Source organism: Chiloscyllium punctatum, chromosome 11 (assembly GCF_047496795.1).
Source record: "Chiloscyllium punctatum isolate Juve2018m chromosome 11, sChiPun1.3, whole genome shotgun sequence".
Classification (NCBI taxonomy): Eukaryota; Metazoa; Chordata; class Chondrichthyes; order Orectolobiformes; family Hemiscylliidae; genus Chiloscyllium; species Chiloscyllium punctatum.
This window is the reverse complement of record NC_092749.1, coordinates 34,786,443-34,802,810: the sequence shown is the minus strand read 5'-3', so window position 1 is coordinate 34,802,810 and position 16,368 is coordinate 34,786,443. Positions and strand designations below refer to the sequence as shown.

At 39.8% G+C, this 16,368-nt stretch overlaps 1 long non-coding RNA gene across 1 annotated transcript in view; it reads left to right on the top strand.

Moving 5' to 3' along the window:
• Nucleotides 1-456: 456 nt before the first annotated feature.
• The window catches only part of LOC140482885 (uncharacterized), a 38,419-nt gene continuing 22,507 nt past the window's right edge, over nt 457-16,368 (top strand). Inside the window, exons 1-2 of the long non-coding RNA XR_011961803.1 lie at nt 457-561; nt 8,488-8,578. This is a non-coding gene — a long non-coding RNA (uncharacterized lncRNA). The remainder of the gene's footprint in view (nt 562-8,487; nt 8,579-16,368) is intronic.

Sequence of the window (16,368 nt, the reverse complement as noted above, 5' to 3'; positions counted from 1 at the left end):
CATCTTGCAGAACATTTCTGATTATTCAATTCTGCATTTCATCAAAGGCAGGCATTGAGAGACTCAAGTCCTGTACCACACCAATCAAACAGGTTTGCAGAAATGACAATATTTAGTTACGTTAATGTCAAACCAAATTAAATCTACAACAAATATCTTCTGATTCAAAAGCTGGATGTTTTATAGTATTTATAAATATCATTCAGTTGTATTTAAGTTGAAACATTATGAAACATTTATTTAAGTTGCTGAGTGCTACTTTTTTTTAGATTTGGGGAAGTGCTGGTTTTGAATAAGTAAATGCATCTTATAAGATGGATTGGTGTATCATTTCAAACATCATTATACTTTGAACATATATATTTTTAAAACGAGCAATTCGAAATAATTAAGTGAAATGCTATCTCAGTAATATGCATACTACTTTGTCGAAAGTGCTGAAAATGTTGTAAACTTGTAAAATTCTAATAAAATGCGACATTGAATCCAAACCCAAGAAGTGAAATTCTTCCGGCAAATGAAGAACGTAAGACTAACAATAACAGCAAATATTTCACTGAGGTATTTATTACTTATCTACTCGCTTTACAATATATTATTGAACTAGAGGCGAACTTGCCCACATGTGTTCAGTTTCGGGGGAGGGGGGAGGTGTTTGTTACCGTGAGTCAGTGGTGCAATGCAGTAACTAGGGTGGAAACGTCACGCATGCGCAGTGGCAGTGGAAAGTGTCTGCCGTGTAAACAGTGGGCAGCTTCATGGATCAGGACTTCCAGTTAGGAAAGTAGGGAAGTGGAGAGAACATAATTAGCAAGCTGATGAGTTTCACTGTATTTCTACACCATGCATATAAAGTCCAATCAGGACAGCCCATAACGTATTCTAACTACTCCTACCAGGAAGAACGGACTCTCTATGTCTGCTCCAGGAGGAGAAACTGTAAGCAGACCTAGTGAACTAAAGGTTTGAACTGCCAGACAGCAGACAGGACAGCGTTTGTACAAAAAGACTTTGTGTCACGGACGCTGCAACTGAGGCAAGCCAGTGTTTAAAAGGGTACCTTCCTCCCGAAAAGGGAACTATTAAAAGGGATGCCTCTAAATAACAAAATCCGTAAGGATGCGCCCCACGTGGTGGGACAAAACTAAAATAAGTCAAATGCAAGAAACAAGATTTAAAAAGGCAAAAGTGAAATTTAAAATGGAGGCTGCGACGTGTTTGCTGAGGAATGTTTACAAGCTAGAAAACCTGATACAGCAAAAACTAAGCAGATGCGAAAACTGCAGGTCAATAAGCTTGAGGGAAAAGTTAAGTCCTTAAGGATACTGATTTCACGAGATTAGGTGACTAACATAGTATTAGACTCTGTAAATTAATATTTAGCTCAATACAGAGGATTGAAGGGATCAAAATACTGGCTACATTTTAGCTCGGTGGAGACATCTGCAAATCAGACGTTATGGTTTTAAGCCTCACCTGCGATACTGGAGCACGTCCAATCAATTGTCATGCACCCTGTACTGCAAGCTAGCACATCGTAGCCTCATATGTGACTTTTTCTATTAGTTTATTAGTGTACCATCCATTCTATTAAGATGGGAGACTATGACTGCAGGAGCTGGAGACTGCAGCGGCTAATTAACACTATGTATTCCAACTGCAGAGGTAGGCAGTATTACAATGAACATAAGACGTGTGGGGAAATGTGCTCATCTAACGTTAAAACATATGAAGAGGAAACAATAGCAATCATTTGTTCATTTCAGCTCAATACACATTAAATAAGAAATGACGGACATTTTCAAAAACTGCCTGAGTGCATACTGACTCTTACATATTCATCACATCCATTTAGCCTTACTTTTTCATTAGAATAAAACATGTTTTATGAGACATTCAATTTCATTGAATAACAAAATTGCGAATAGCAACTAATCAGATTGCTTAATTGAAATGAACTTTTTAACCTTGAATACCAGTTAATATTTGTCATGTATCAAATATATTTACCAACAAGATATAAACACCATCCATTAGGCAGATGTCAATCAAAGGTATTTTCAATAGCAAGATGGACTGCTTATTTTGGAACATTAAGATTTGTGTTTGGAGAACACGTCTTCCAAGCCTAATAGTCATCAAAGGAAAGCAGTAGTTTATAGACACCAACTGCAGAAAATGCTGGAGAAACTCAACAAATGTGGCAACATCGTGGGAGAGAGAAACTAGGGTTAATGTTTTGAGTCTAATGTAGTTCTTTTTCTGAACTTCCAGAGGGGAGCTATATCAGACTTGAACACCTGTTTTTCTCTGCAAGGATGCTGCCAGACCTGCTGAGTTTCTCCAGCATTCTGTATGTCTATTGGATTACCAGTATCCACAGTATTTTGCATTCAGTTTTCTGACCACCCCTTTCATTTGAACTGTTTCAAACAGTTTTTTTTTGCATTTGGTTAATCATGAGACACAGTCACACAAGGCTGCAGACATTCTTTAACAACAGAACATTCTTTTTACACCAAAAATAAAAACACAGAGCTATATGTACATAAAAGACAGTTAAAATATTTCAATGCAAACACCAGAACAAGTTTCAATCTGTTTCCCAGTATCATTCATTACAAAGACCAAATCCCACAGAATTTTCACTCCTATCACAGCTTTTAAAATATTTACTTAACTGACTTTCCCTAGTTTCTTTGTCTTGGAGAAAATTTTGTCATTCCTATCTGAGTCTGTGGTACGAACCTCACACAAATCTGATGGCCTGAAGGGTATAGGGAGAAAGTGGAAAAGGGTTACTGAGTTGAATTATCCACAATGATTAGACTGAATGGAAGAGCAGGGTCAAAGGGCTGAAAGATCTACTTTTGCTCCTATTTTCCAGGCTTCTATGTTAAGCAAATTTCTTTGGGTTAAATTTATAAGGATGTTTGTTTAATGGGTAACATCATATAGCCAAAGATGCTTTTGCTGGCCTATTCACATAAATCAATTTATGAGTCTGCAATAGCTTTTGTAGAACAAAACTCTGTGGATGCTGGAGATCTGAAACATAAACATAAATTGTTGGAGAAACTCAGCAGGTCTGCAGCATCTGTGGGAGGAAACAGAGTTAATGTTTTGAGTCCAGTGACTGTTTGTCAGAACTGCTTTTGTAGTTTTTGTACGTCATTTTGATAGCTTTCTGGAAGATGGCATTATATTCTATTTAACATTTTATGCTCACCTATTACCCAATTTGATTGCCAGAGAATCAAGCTCTCAGTTAAAAAATTCTGAATCATTTTCCAATTACAAATATGCAAAAGCAATTGGAAGTAGACCCTTTGACCCACTAAGATATTGGCTGATATTTGTTCTAATATTTTCATTTCTAGGACTACTGTAAGTACAATTTTTACCTGACTGCTCTACCTGTCGTAATATCTCTTTAACTGGTCACCATGACACACTCACTGATTTTCCTTCCATTTACAGTACTAACAAGGTAATTCACATTATTGAGTCTCCTTTTAATTTGCTGTTTCAGCAAACCTTACTTTTAATGGTTCCCTAGAGACAGGTAATATTATTAACGTCTGTCCCCTGCAAAAAAATTCAGAATTTCATCTTTTAATCTGCTGTAGTTTTCATTATATATTCAACACTTCAAATACTGTTGGCCAACTCTCACATTTTGGTTAGTTTATGTTTGAAACTTGAAACATGTGTCAGAAATATGGTCATTGAGCTTTGGTTTATGAATTTTTTCTGTAATCAATTTAAATGGTCCTCCCACCTCATATCTACATATTAGTTCAAAAGGACTGAATTTGGTTGACCCATAAGGGACATCCCTAACAGCAAACGTTATCAAGGGAATCTCTTTTACTCAATTATTGTGACTTTCCTGACAATAAACTCTAATCATGGTCTTCAAAATTTGATGTCATCACCTCTTTGAGATTGTGGATGAAAAGCTGAAGATATGAATTATTTTTTACTCTAACTATTCATAACTTCCTTAAATATTTATGACTTACAATAAGGTTTAAATGTTATTCCTTTGGGTAATGCTTATCTTGTAAAAAAAAATTGATCCAACATTTCCAACACCATTTTTTCTCCCAAGTGCACTGTTTTGGGAAAAATTGTTGAAATATCCATAATTACTTCTACTAGTTTTTCAACCTCTCTCAGTGAGGCCAATAGTTTTGAACCAGCCAGGTCACTCCCCAGGCCAAAATCAATTCCTTCTCAGGAATTTGTTGCACTACTGCAACTTGAGCATCTCCACTGACTACTAGGGAAGTGATTGCTGGGCCCCTTGCTGAGATATTTGTAATATTGATAGTCACAGGTGAGATGCAGGAAGCCTGGAGGTTGGCTAACATGGTGCCACTGTTTAAGAAGGATGGTAAGGACAAGCCAGGGACCTATAGACTGGTGACCCTGACGTTGGTGGTGGGCAAGTTATTGGAAGGAATCCTGAGGGGCAGGATGTACATATTTGGAAAGGCAAGGACTGGTTAGGGATAATCAACATGGTTTTGTGCCTGGGAAATCATGTCTCACAAACTTGATTGAGTTTTTTGAAGAAGTAACAAAGAGGATTGATGAGGACAGAACGGTGGATGTGATCTATATGGACTTCAGTAAGGTGTTTGACAAGGTTCCCTATGGGAGACTGGTTAGCAAGGTTAGATCTCATGGAATACAGGGAGAACTAGCCATTTGGATACAGAACTGGCTCAAAGGTAGAAGACAGAGGATGGTTGTGGAGGGTTGTTTTTCAGACTGGAGGCCTGTGACCAGTGGAGCGCCACAAGGATTGGTGCTGGGTCCACTTTTTTTCGTCATTTATGTAAATGGTTTGGATGTGAGCATAAGAGGTATTGTTAGTAAGTTTGCAGATGACACCAAAATTGGAGTTTTAGTGGACAGTGAAGAAGGTAACCTCAGAGTAAAATGGGATCTGGACCAGATTGGCCAATGGGGTGAGAAGTGGCAGACAGACTTTAATTTAGATAAATGTGAGGTGCTGCATTTTGGAAAAGCAAATCTTAGCGTGACTTATATACTTAATGGTAAGGTCCTGGGGAGTGTTGCTGAACAAAGAGACCTTGGAGTGCTCCTTGAAAGTGGAATCGAGGGTAGATAGGATAGTGAAGAAGATGTTTGGTATGCCTTCCTTTATTGGTCAGAGTACTGAGTACAGGAGTTGGGAGGTCATGTTGCAGCTGGACATTGGTTAGGTCACTTTTGGAATATTGTGTGCAATTCTGGTTTCCTTCCTATCGGAAAGATGTTATGAAAATTGAAAGGGTTCAGAAAAGATTTACAAGCATGTTGCCAGGTGGAGGATTTGAGCTGTAGGGAGAGGTTGAACAAGCTGGAATGTGGGAGGCTGAGGGGTGATCTTGTAGAGGTTTACAAAATCATGAGGGACAAGAATAGGATAAATAGACAAAGTGTCTTCCCTGGGGTGGGGGAGTCCAGAACTAGAGGGCATAGGTTTAGGGTGAGAGGGGAAAGATATAAAAGGGAACCAAAAGGGGCAACCTTTTCACGCAGAGGGTGGTACATGTATGGAATGAGCTGCCAGAGAAAGTGGTGGAGGCTGGTATGATTGCAATATTTAAAAGGCATCTGATGGATATATAAATAGGAAGTGTTTGGAGGGATATGGGCCAGGAACTGGCTGGTTGGACTAGATTGGGTTGGGATATCTAGTCGGCATGGATGAGTTAGACCGAAGGGTCTGTTTCCGTGCTGTATATCTCAATGATTCCAAGTCACTCTTTTAATGAAATTCTATAAAATGGGACCAGTTTTTAACCCCCATTAAGATATGACAGGAGAGAATTAGTCCTCTCCACTATGTGCAAACTGAACAAGACGCAAGTCAAGGCTGTGGTGGGTGGGGCAGGTGTGGTGTGACAGTGTGGAGAATATCAGGAGAATGCAGAACCAACATACTGTTATCAGTTTCAGAAGTAATTAAAGTCAATATAGGGACCGCAAGGTTGTCAAGTGGCTAAATGGAAAATATTATGTTGTTTCTCAAGCTGCTTTGTGCTTCATTGGAACTTAGCAGCAAATGCTGATCAGAAGTATTAGCATGAGTGGAGGATAGTTTATTGACATGGCAAGCAACTAGAAAGTCAGGGTCATTCCTGAAGACAGAGAGGTGTTTCTGCAAAATGGCCACCTGGTTTGCATTTGGTCTTGTCAATGTAAAGGAGACTGCATTGTGAACAGTGAATAGTCTAAATTGAAAGAAATTTAAGTACAGCCCTATTTCACCTGGAAAGTGCGTTTGGGAAATGAGGAGAGAGGAAGTGAATGTGCAAGTGTTACACATTCTGTGATTGCATGGGAAGGTGCCATAGTGGAGTGAGGAAACTCTATAAGTGGTGGAGGAGTGGGCCATAGTGTCACGGAGAGAACAGTCCCTGTGGAACACTGACCTTAGTGGTGAAATGACAATGTGGTTGGTAGTGTCATTCTGTTGGAGGCGGCGGAAATACTGGTGGATGATCTTTTCAATGTGGAGACTAGTGAGGCAGAAAGTAAGGAAAATCGGAACTGGGAAGGAGGGGAAAGGGTAGGGCAGAAGTGCAGGAGTTGGGTCAGAAGGCCCCGTCAACCACAATGGGGGGTGGAGTCCTCAGTTAAGAAAAAAGGATGATATGTCAGAAGCATCCTGGCTTTATCATCAGAACAGATACAATGGAGACTGAGAATCTGGGAGGCTGCAGTAGAATTCTCGCACGAAGGACGGTGTGAGGAGATGTAGTCGAGGTAACTGTGGGAGTCGAAGGACTCATAATGGATATTGATCGACAGCCTATCCTCAGAAATGGAAATTTTCAGTTAAGGAATGGAAGGGAAAAGTTAGACGTGGACCAGGTGAAGGTGAAAAAAGGATAGAAATTGGAAGTAAAACTGATTAATTTTTCCAGTTCCGAAAGAGAGCTGGAAGCTCAACTGAAGACATCATTGATGTATTGGTGAAAGAGTTGTGGACAGGAGCCCAAGTAGGACTAGAACAAGAAATGTTCCACATATCTCACACACAGACATACATAGCTGGGAGTCAAATGGGTACCCGTGGGCACTCCTTTGACTTGGAGAAAATAAAATGAGTTAAAGGAGTAGTTGTTCAAAGTAAGAAGAAGCCCAATCAGGCAAAGAGCATGGTGGTGGATGTACATTGTACAGACCTCTTTTCAAGGAAGAAGCAGAGAGCCTTCACACCATCCTGATGGCGGATGGATGTGCAGAGGGATTGAATATCCATGGCAAAAAGGAGGCAGCTAGGACCACAAAACTGGAAATTATGAAACTAACATAGAGTGTAGGAAGTGAATGTAAGTAAGAAGAGTCTGAATGAGGGAGGGAAATAGCATCAAAATTGTAAGAAATAAGTTTAGTGGGACAGGAATAGCTGAAACTATGGGTCTACCAGGGCAGTCCTGTTTTGGCATTTGGGAAGGAGGTAGAAGCAGATTGTTGTGGAGTTGGAGGACTATGCAGTGGGAAATTATGGAGGGGAGCTCTCCTCAGGAGATGAGGTCCATGACAGTCCTACAGTAGCTACGGACAAGACTTGGTTAAAAGTTGAGAAGAATTAGCAGCTCGGAATTTGTGGTATATGGTATTCAGACAAGATAGAAAGTGATAGAAAAAGAAGTTGGGTTTCCAATATTTATGAAGGAATTGATTCAGTGAGGAAGGATAATATCTTGGAAGGATTACTGAATGAGGAAGCCATATGGATGGAAATGAAGCACACAAAACACTGTTGAATGTGCATACTAGGCCTCCAGTAAGGGAGAGATTGAGGAACAAATATGTAATCAAACTTCAGACAGCTCCAAGAATAATCAGGCAGTAAAAATCTCCAAGAAGATTTTTAACTATCTAAATATTAACTGGATAGTTTCAGTGTGCAAGGTAAGGAGGCAACATAACTCTGAAATTAAATCGAGGAGAACCATTTTAGCTTGTAGGTAGAAAACCAAAGAAGGTAGAGTGCAGTTTTGGGTGTAATGGTCAGTAGGGGACTATTACGATATTGAAAAGAATGCAAGGCCCTTTACGAAACAAAGTGTTTTTTCTGAGCTGAGTGAGTTTTGACAGCACATTGTCTGTGTCTCGCTGACAGGTGCAGAGAATATTGAGAATTAATAATATGTAATAAGCAAGTTGGGATTGTAGTTTGATGTTGAGACACCGAATTTTAATTTAACCAACTAATTTAAATTATGCCCAGAACACCAAAAACCAATTGAATTTGCATTTTGATTGTATTGACAACATCAGATCAAGGAGAGGATACAAGTCTTGGGAGTGTAAAAAGGAAGAGCATTGTGAAAATTGATGAGAGCTAACTGCCCATCGGGCCAGAGAGCAACTGTCATCAGAAGAAATAAACATTTCACTCTCAGAGAAATATCAGAAGGCACTATCTATCATTAGTACTTTTTCCAATAAAAACAGTAAAGAAGTAAGAAGACAACCCAGGAAGAAGACAGCAGAATTCGAAGGATGGAAGGAAAAAACAGATTCAGAAGACTGGAAGGAAGACAACGTAAGAGACTATATGGACTTTGAGAGATTAAATTGATTTAATGTTGAATAATTGTGTTATTGGAGCAGTATTTTATAGAGTAAGTTGGGGTCAGATGCTGATTATTTAACAAAAAGGACGCTTGGATTTATTACTAATTTTTATTTCGTGTTCACTGTTAGATTTAGGAAAATAAATTGTTATTTTTTTCCTTTAAACAGTGAAAATCAGGGGTTTTCTTTCACTCACTCATACTTTTAACAGATTACGAGGCAAAGTGAGCTTTTCTGGGTGCTTTGGTTTTAATTAGCAGCGGTGTTCGACCTCTACATTGTAACAGGGACCACTTTGGAGATAGTGACCAAAACTCAATTAGATTTAGGATAGTTATGGAAAAGGATAAAAATGGTCTGAAAATAAAAGTTTTAAGCTGGAGAAAAGCCAAATTTATGAAGATATGCTTTGGCCAAAGTAGCCTGGGAGTGGCTATTTGCAGAGAAAACTGGAAGATCAGTGAAAAACATTCAAGGAGGAAATAGGGAGAGTACAAGGTAAATATGTTCCCATAAAGAAAATCATGGGACCATGATTGGACAACCCTGAATGTCATGTGTTGAAAGGTTAGGTTTAAGTCAAAAAATAGAAGCTTATGGCAGTCACCAAAGATCCAATGTAGCAGAGTCCCGAGAGGAATTATTATTTATTCATTTGTAAGACATCTCTGGCAAGCCAGCATTCATTGCCTGTCCTTAGTTGCCCTTGAGAAGGTGTGGTGAGCTGCCTTCTTGAACTGCTGCAGTTCATGTGTTGTAAGTAGACCTGTAATGCTATTAGGAAGGGAATTCCAGGACAGTGAAGGAACAGCATTATATTTCCAAGTCAAGTTGAGGGATGGTGAGTGGCTTGAAATGCATCTTGCAGATGATGGTGTTCCCATGCAACCATTGCCCTTGACCTTCTAGATGGAAGTTTTTGTGGGTTTAGAAGGTGGTATCTGAGGATCTTTGGTGAATTTCTGCAGTGCATCTTGTAGATAGTACATATTGCTTCTACTGAGCATTGGTAAGGAGGAAGTGGATGCTTGTGGATGTAGTGTCAATCAGGTGGGCTGCTTTATCCTAGATGGTGTCAAGCTTCTTGCATTTATTTTGGGCTACACCCATCCAGGCAAATCGGGAGCATTTCATCACATTCCTGACTTGTGCCTTGTAGATGGTGAACAGGCTTTGGGGAGTCAGGAGGTGATTTACTTACTTCCTAGTCTCTGACCTGTTCTTGTAGCTATTGTGTTTATGTGGCAAGTCCAGTTAAGTTTCTGGTCAATAGTAGCTCCCAGGATATTGATAGTGGAGGATTAATAATGGTAACAGTATCTAATGTCAGGTGGTAGTGGTTGGATTGTTTCTTATTGGAGATGGTCATTTTGTGGCATTTCTCTGGTGTGAATATTATTTGCCACTTGTCAATCCAAGTTTGGATATTGTCCAGATCTTATTGCATTTGAACATAGATTGCTCAGTATCTGAGGAGAGGTGAATAGTGCTGAATAGTGTGCAATCATCAGGGAACATCCCCACTTCTGACCTTAGGATGGAGAAAAGGTTGTTAATGAAATAACTGAAGGTGGCTGGGCCTAGAGCAATGCCCTGAGGAACTCGTACAGAGATAAACAGTGTAAACATTTTATCCATTAACATCACAAGGGCTCGCTCGGCAGTTGACTGAAGTCAAATGTCTTCTTAGAAATGGTGTATTTAGATGAAATTGCTTTCTAATCATTTAAAAAAATTACCTTCACAGAGCTAACTAAAACCTATCTATCATTTTTAAAATCCAAGTTCCAAAAAAATTCAAATTATATGTTATGTATTTTAATAGCACCATGGTGGACTCTTGCCAGGCTTTGAGTGAAATGCATTGTGGCAAGATAAGTAGTAGAGCTAGGCAAAATGTTCACTAAGTCCCATCTCAACCTTGAGATTACTCCACTGCATCTTGTGCACTTTTCTCAAGCAGCTTGGGGAGAATTTTCAGCTCTCATCTGTTAGAACCAGGTGTCAATTGAGTTCCGTCTGGCTTAGTACCAAATTCTTAGTACCGTGGTACCATGTGCTGTCATGCACAAGGATAACTTCCTCCTCTTCAATGTCATGATCCTCCTCCTTCTCCTCAGAAGACTGCTCCCATTTTTACAGTTCCTTATCACCCAGCACATCATTTCATTGCCTGCTCCAACTGATCAGTGAACAGCATGCCAGGATGATGCAGTACACTCTGTCCTGAGTAAATTACACCCCCTCCTTTCCTTGTGTTCTTGTACTCAAATAAGAAGAGTTAACACACCAGCATTGGAAAGAAAATGGTATGTTAGCTATTATAACAAGAGGACTTGTTGTAAAGAGTGAGGAAGTCTTACTACAATGGTGAGGCCACCTCTGGAATTGTACACAGTTTTGCTTCAACTTTCCCATTGAATTAAATTGACAGCTGTTTGCCATCAATTGATGGAGATTTGTTGTTACATCAGTGACACCTTGTATGAGTCATTGATGATCTGAACATAATCACAGAATACCTCTAGTGTCAATAGTGCTGTTTGCCAGTTTTCTGCAACTGCAGTTTTGTCAGATCAGTTTCTGAATTGGTAAGGCATTGAGGAAATTGACATGCTGAAAAGCAGGTGGCATTTTTCATCATTAATCTCAATCCATGAAATAACTAACTGTCATTGCCTACAAACCACACTTCTGAATTCCTTTGGCTTAACCACTGATAAATGGTGATGTAATCTAAATAATACTAGGCATATGTGCCAAGACAAACCTTCCAACTCTTAGTTTGCTAAATGCTCGTGTTGCTAATGCTTTGTGGGGTCTCAAGGACATGATAGTAAAATGAAAACTGTAGCTATGCTTTGGATTTGTGTACAAAAGACTGAGGGTCAGGTTTTAGATGAAAAATAGAAAGGGACCAAGGATTGATCCTTTGGGAACACCAAAGACAGTGATGCAGAAGTAGGAAAAGGAACACCCCAAGTGATTCATGGGCTATAATTAGATAAATGAGAATGGAAGCATGTAGGCACAATCTTGTACAGCTGGAAATGATGGAGAGAAGTTGGATGTGGACAATGTGTTTCAATCATATTAAAGGTTTCACAGAAGTCAAGAAGGACAAGGAGAGAAAGGAGAAAGACAAAAGTATGTTTTCCTTGAACAAATTTAATTTTTTCATGTGCAGTAGGTCCAAAATCTTTGATCAATTTGAGAAACAATACCAAAACAGCTCTTTCTGAGGTCACAAATGTTATACTGTGTGACAATGAAAAAGGTAACCTTTCTCTCCTTGTCCTTCTTGACTTCTGTGAAACCTTTAATATAATTGAAACACATCGTCCACATCCAATTTCTCTCCATTGTTTTCCAGCTGTACAAGTTTGTGCCTACGTGGTTCCATTCTCATTTATCTAATTATAGCCCATGAATCACTTGGGGTGTTCCCTTTCCCAGTTTTGCATCACTGTCTTTGGTGTTCCCAAAGGATCTATCCTTGGTCCCTTTCTATTTTTCATCTAAAATCTGACCCTCAGTCTTATTGTACACAAATCCAAAGCATAGCCACAGTTTTTACACACACACTGATGACACCCAGTCCTATTTAGTACAAGAGCAGGAATGTCTTGTTGCAGTTATACAGGGCCTTGGTGAGGCCACACCTAGAATATTGTGTACAGTTTTGATCTCCTTTTCTGAGGAAGGATGCTCTTGCTCTCGAGGGAGTGCAGCGAAGGTTAACCTGACTGATTTCAGGGATGGTGGGACTGATGTTTGAAGTGAGATTGATTAGGTTATGATTGTTTTTGGCTGGAGTTCAAATGAATTGGGGGATCTCTAGAGGCTTATAAAATTCTAACAGGACTAAATATGGGATATGCAGAGAGGATGTTCCCAACGGTGGGTTTGTCCAGAATCAGGAGTCACAGTCTGAGGATTTGGGGTAGACCATTTAGGATGGAGATGAGGAAACATTTCTTCACCTAAAGAGTGGTGAACCTATGGAATTCATTACCACATGAAGTAGTTGATGCCAAAACATTGAATGTATTCAAGAGGCAGTTAGATATAACACTTGGGGCGAATGGGATCAAGTGGGGAGAAAGCAGGATTAGGCTATTGAGTTGGACGATCAACCATGATCGTGATGAATGGCAGAGTAGGCTCAAAGGGCTGAATGGCCTCCTCATGCTCCTATCTTTTATGTTTCTATGTTTCTATTATCTTTCTTTACCACTCCACTGTTGCTGAATAGCAAACTATATCTGACATCCTGCACTGCATGAACAGAAATTTCCTCCAGTTGACTATTGAATGAATCAAAGCCATTGTTTTTAATCAATCCAAAATTCATTCCCTAGACAGTGACTCTATTTCTCTGACAACTCTTTAAGATTAAACCACTCTTCTCTCATTTTAATGTCATATTGGATCCCAAGTTGAACTCCTGATCTCTTATTTGGAGCCCCACTAAGTTGCTTATTTACAGTCATAGAGCATGACAATAGGCTCTTCGGCTCAACTTGCCCAAGCTGCCCAGTTTGAACAATTTAAAATAGTCTCATTTGCCTGTGTTTGGTCCATATCCTTCCATACCTATCTCATCAATGTACCTCTCTAAATGTTTCTTAAATGACAAAATTATACTTGTTTCCACTATTACCTCTGTTAGCCCAGATGAGAGTAAACTGGTTGATTTGGTGTATATGGATTTCAGCAAGGTGTTCGATAAGGTTCCCCACTGTAGACTATTGTACAAAATGCGGAGGAATGGGATTGTGGGAGACATAGCAGTTTGGATCAGTAATTGGCTTGCTGAAAGAAGACAGAGGGTGGTGGTTGATGGGAAATGTTCATCCTGGAGTCCAGTTACTAGTGGTGTTCCACAAGGGTCGGTGTTGGGTCCACTGCTGTTCGTCATTTTTATGAACGATCTGGATGAGGGAGTAGAAGGGTGGGTTAGTAAATTTGCCGACAACACTAAGGTCAGTGGAGTTGTGGATAGTGACAAAGGATGTTGTAGGTTACAGAGAGACATAGATCAGCTGCAGAGCTGGGCTGAGAGGTGGCAAATGGAGTTTAATGCGGACAAGTGTGAGATGATTCACTTTGGTCGGAGTAACTGGAATGCAAAGTACTGGACTAATAGTAAGATTCTTGGTAATTGGGATATCTGGTCGGCGTGGACAGGTTGGACCGAAGGCTCTGTTTCTGTGCTGTACATCTCTATGACTCTATGAGCAGAGAGATCTCGATGTCCAGGTACACAGATCCTTGAAAGTTGCCACCCAGGTTGACAGGGTTGTTAAGAAGGCATACAGTGTTTTAGCTTTTATTAATAGAGGGATCGAGTTCCGGAACCATGAGGTTATGCTGCAGCTGTACAAAACTCTAGTGTGGCCGCACTTGGAGTATTGTGTACAGTTCTGGTCACCGCATTATACGAAGGATGTGGAAGCTTTGGAAAGGGTGCAGAGAAGATTTACAAGGATGTTGCCTGGTATGGAGGTAATGTCTTATGTGGAAAGGCTGGGGGACTTGAGGCTGTTTTCGTTAGAAGAAGGTTGAAAGGTGAACTTAATAGAGACATAATCAGAGGGTTAGATAGGGTGGACAGGGAGAGCCTTTTTCCAAGTATGGTGACGGCGAGAACAAGGGGGCATAGCTTTAAATTGAGGGGTGATAGATATAGGACAGATGTCAGAGATAGTTTCTTTACTCAGAGAGTAGTAAGGGTCTGGAATGCTTTGTCTGCAATGGTAGTAGATTCGCAAACTTTAAGTACATTTAAGTCGTCATTGGACAAGCATATGGATGTACATGGAATAGTGTAGGTTAGATGGGCTTCAGATTGGTTTGATAGATCGGCGCAACATCGAGGGCCGAAGGCCCTGTATACTGTGCTGTAATGTTCTATGTTCTATTCCAGACACTCACCATACTCTGTGTGAAAAAATTGCCCCACTGGACTCTTTTGTATCTCTGCCCTCTCATCATAAATCTATGCTGTCTACTTTTGTCTACTGTCCCATAGGGAAAAGCTGACCGCTATCTAACTTATCTATGCCTCTTATGGTTTTATATAACTCTATAAGGTCACCTCTCAGTTTCCCACACTCCAGGGAAGAGTCCCAGCCTATCTAACCTCCTCTTATAACACAAACCTTCTAGTCCAGGTAGCATTCTAGTAAATAGTTTCGGCAATATTTCTAGTTTAATAATATCCTTTCTATGGTAGGGTGATGAGAACTACACACAGTACTCCATACGTGGCCTCACCAACATCTTGTACAGTTGAAACCAAATGTCCCATCTCCAATACTCAATGCTCTGACCAATCAAAGCTAGCATGCAGTCTATCTATGACTCAATTTTTTCAAGGAGCTGTGAATCTGTATCACTAGATCTCTTTATTCTAAAACACTCCCCAGGGCCCTACCAGTGGCTATGTAAGTCCTACCCTGGTTTGCTTTCCCAAAATGCAGCGCCTTGCATTCATCTAAATTAAACTCCATCTTCCATTCCTCTGCCTACTAGCCTGGTTGATCAAGTTCTCACTGTATTCCCAGATAACATTCTTCACTGTCCATTATATCGCCAATCTTAGTGTCATCCACAAACTTACGACCCATACTACCTAAATTCTCATCCAAATCATTTATGTAAATGACGAATAATAGTGGACCCAGCATAGATCCCTCTGGAACACTGCTGGTCACAGGCCTCCAACCTACAAAACAAGATTTCCATCTGCAAAACATCAACAATATTTGAACCTGATGAGTGAAATTTTATAAATATCCAGGATTGGGCCGTAGATGGAGCATAAAGTTGAGCAACATAGCAGTAGCAGCATGGCTATCACTACCTACAACACCACTGGGTAACATTCAGTGAGCCAATTCAGATCCTTAAGTGTCAGGTAACTCCTCCTAAAGGATCTCTGACCTCCCTGCTCATATTCTCTGTTTGGGTTAGCGTGAACCCCTCCTGAAATGCCCATAACAGAGTTAATTCAAAAAGATCCCTCCTTTTGTGAGGTACCTTTCTCTATGTTTTAAAAGGAGCCAATTTAACAGATTTCTGACAGTAATGAAAGAATGAATGTGTTAGTTATCAAATGTGAGAAGAAATAATAATACAGACAGATGTACAATCTCGAAACGAGAAATTAGTCCACAAAAAGATAAAAGTTAAGAGACATTTGGATCAATCTCAGAATCATTCGTGTAGATGTAGATAGTGAAATGTTGAATGTTGAACAGTTGACTTCACAGTTTAACTGAAAATCATTTGTGCTATTTGCCTTTTAGCTGACTTGCTAACCAGCTTCCAGAATTCAGATTAAGAGAGTCCTTCTTTTATCCTGTTTCCTTTTTGACTGGCTTCCAGCATACAGAGTAAGAGAAACATTTGCCTGCAATGCAGGAGAAGGATGGTTCTTTGACTGTAACATTCACAGCACACTAATATTTGAACCCAACCCACCAGTACACAATAGGTCAGAGTTGAATTTCATTTTTAACCCCCGTCTCTGTATTTATGAAAATGGAAAATGCAAATATGTATTTCAGTCAGTCTGATGTATTTTCTCCCAATATGTTCATAGTCAGAGATACTCACAGGCAATTACAGTTCAGTTTATAGCGCACTTCTTCTCCCTTTGATTCTGTGTCAGAGCATTGACACCTTCAAGAATGAAATTCCAGGAATCTTCTCCAAAAACCCGCTGAGTCTAAATTCACATTCATTTTTTTG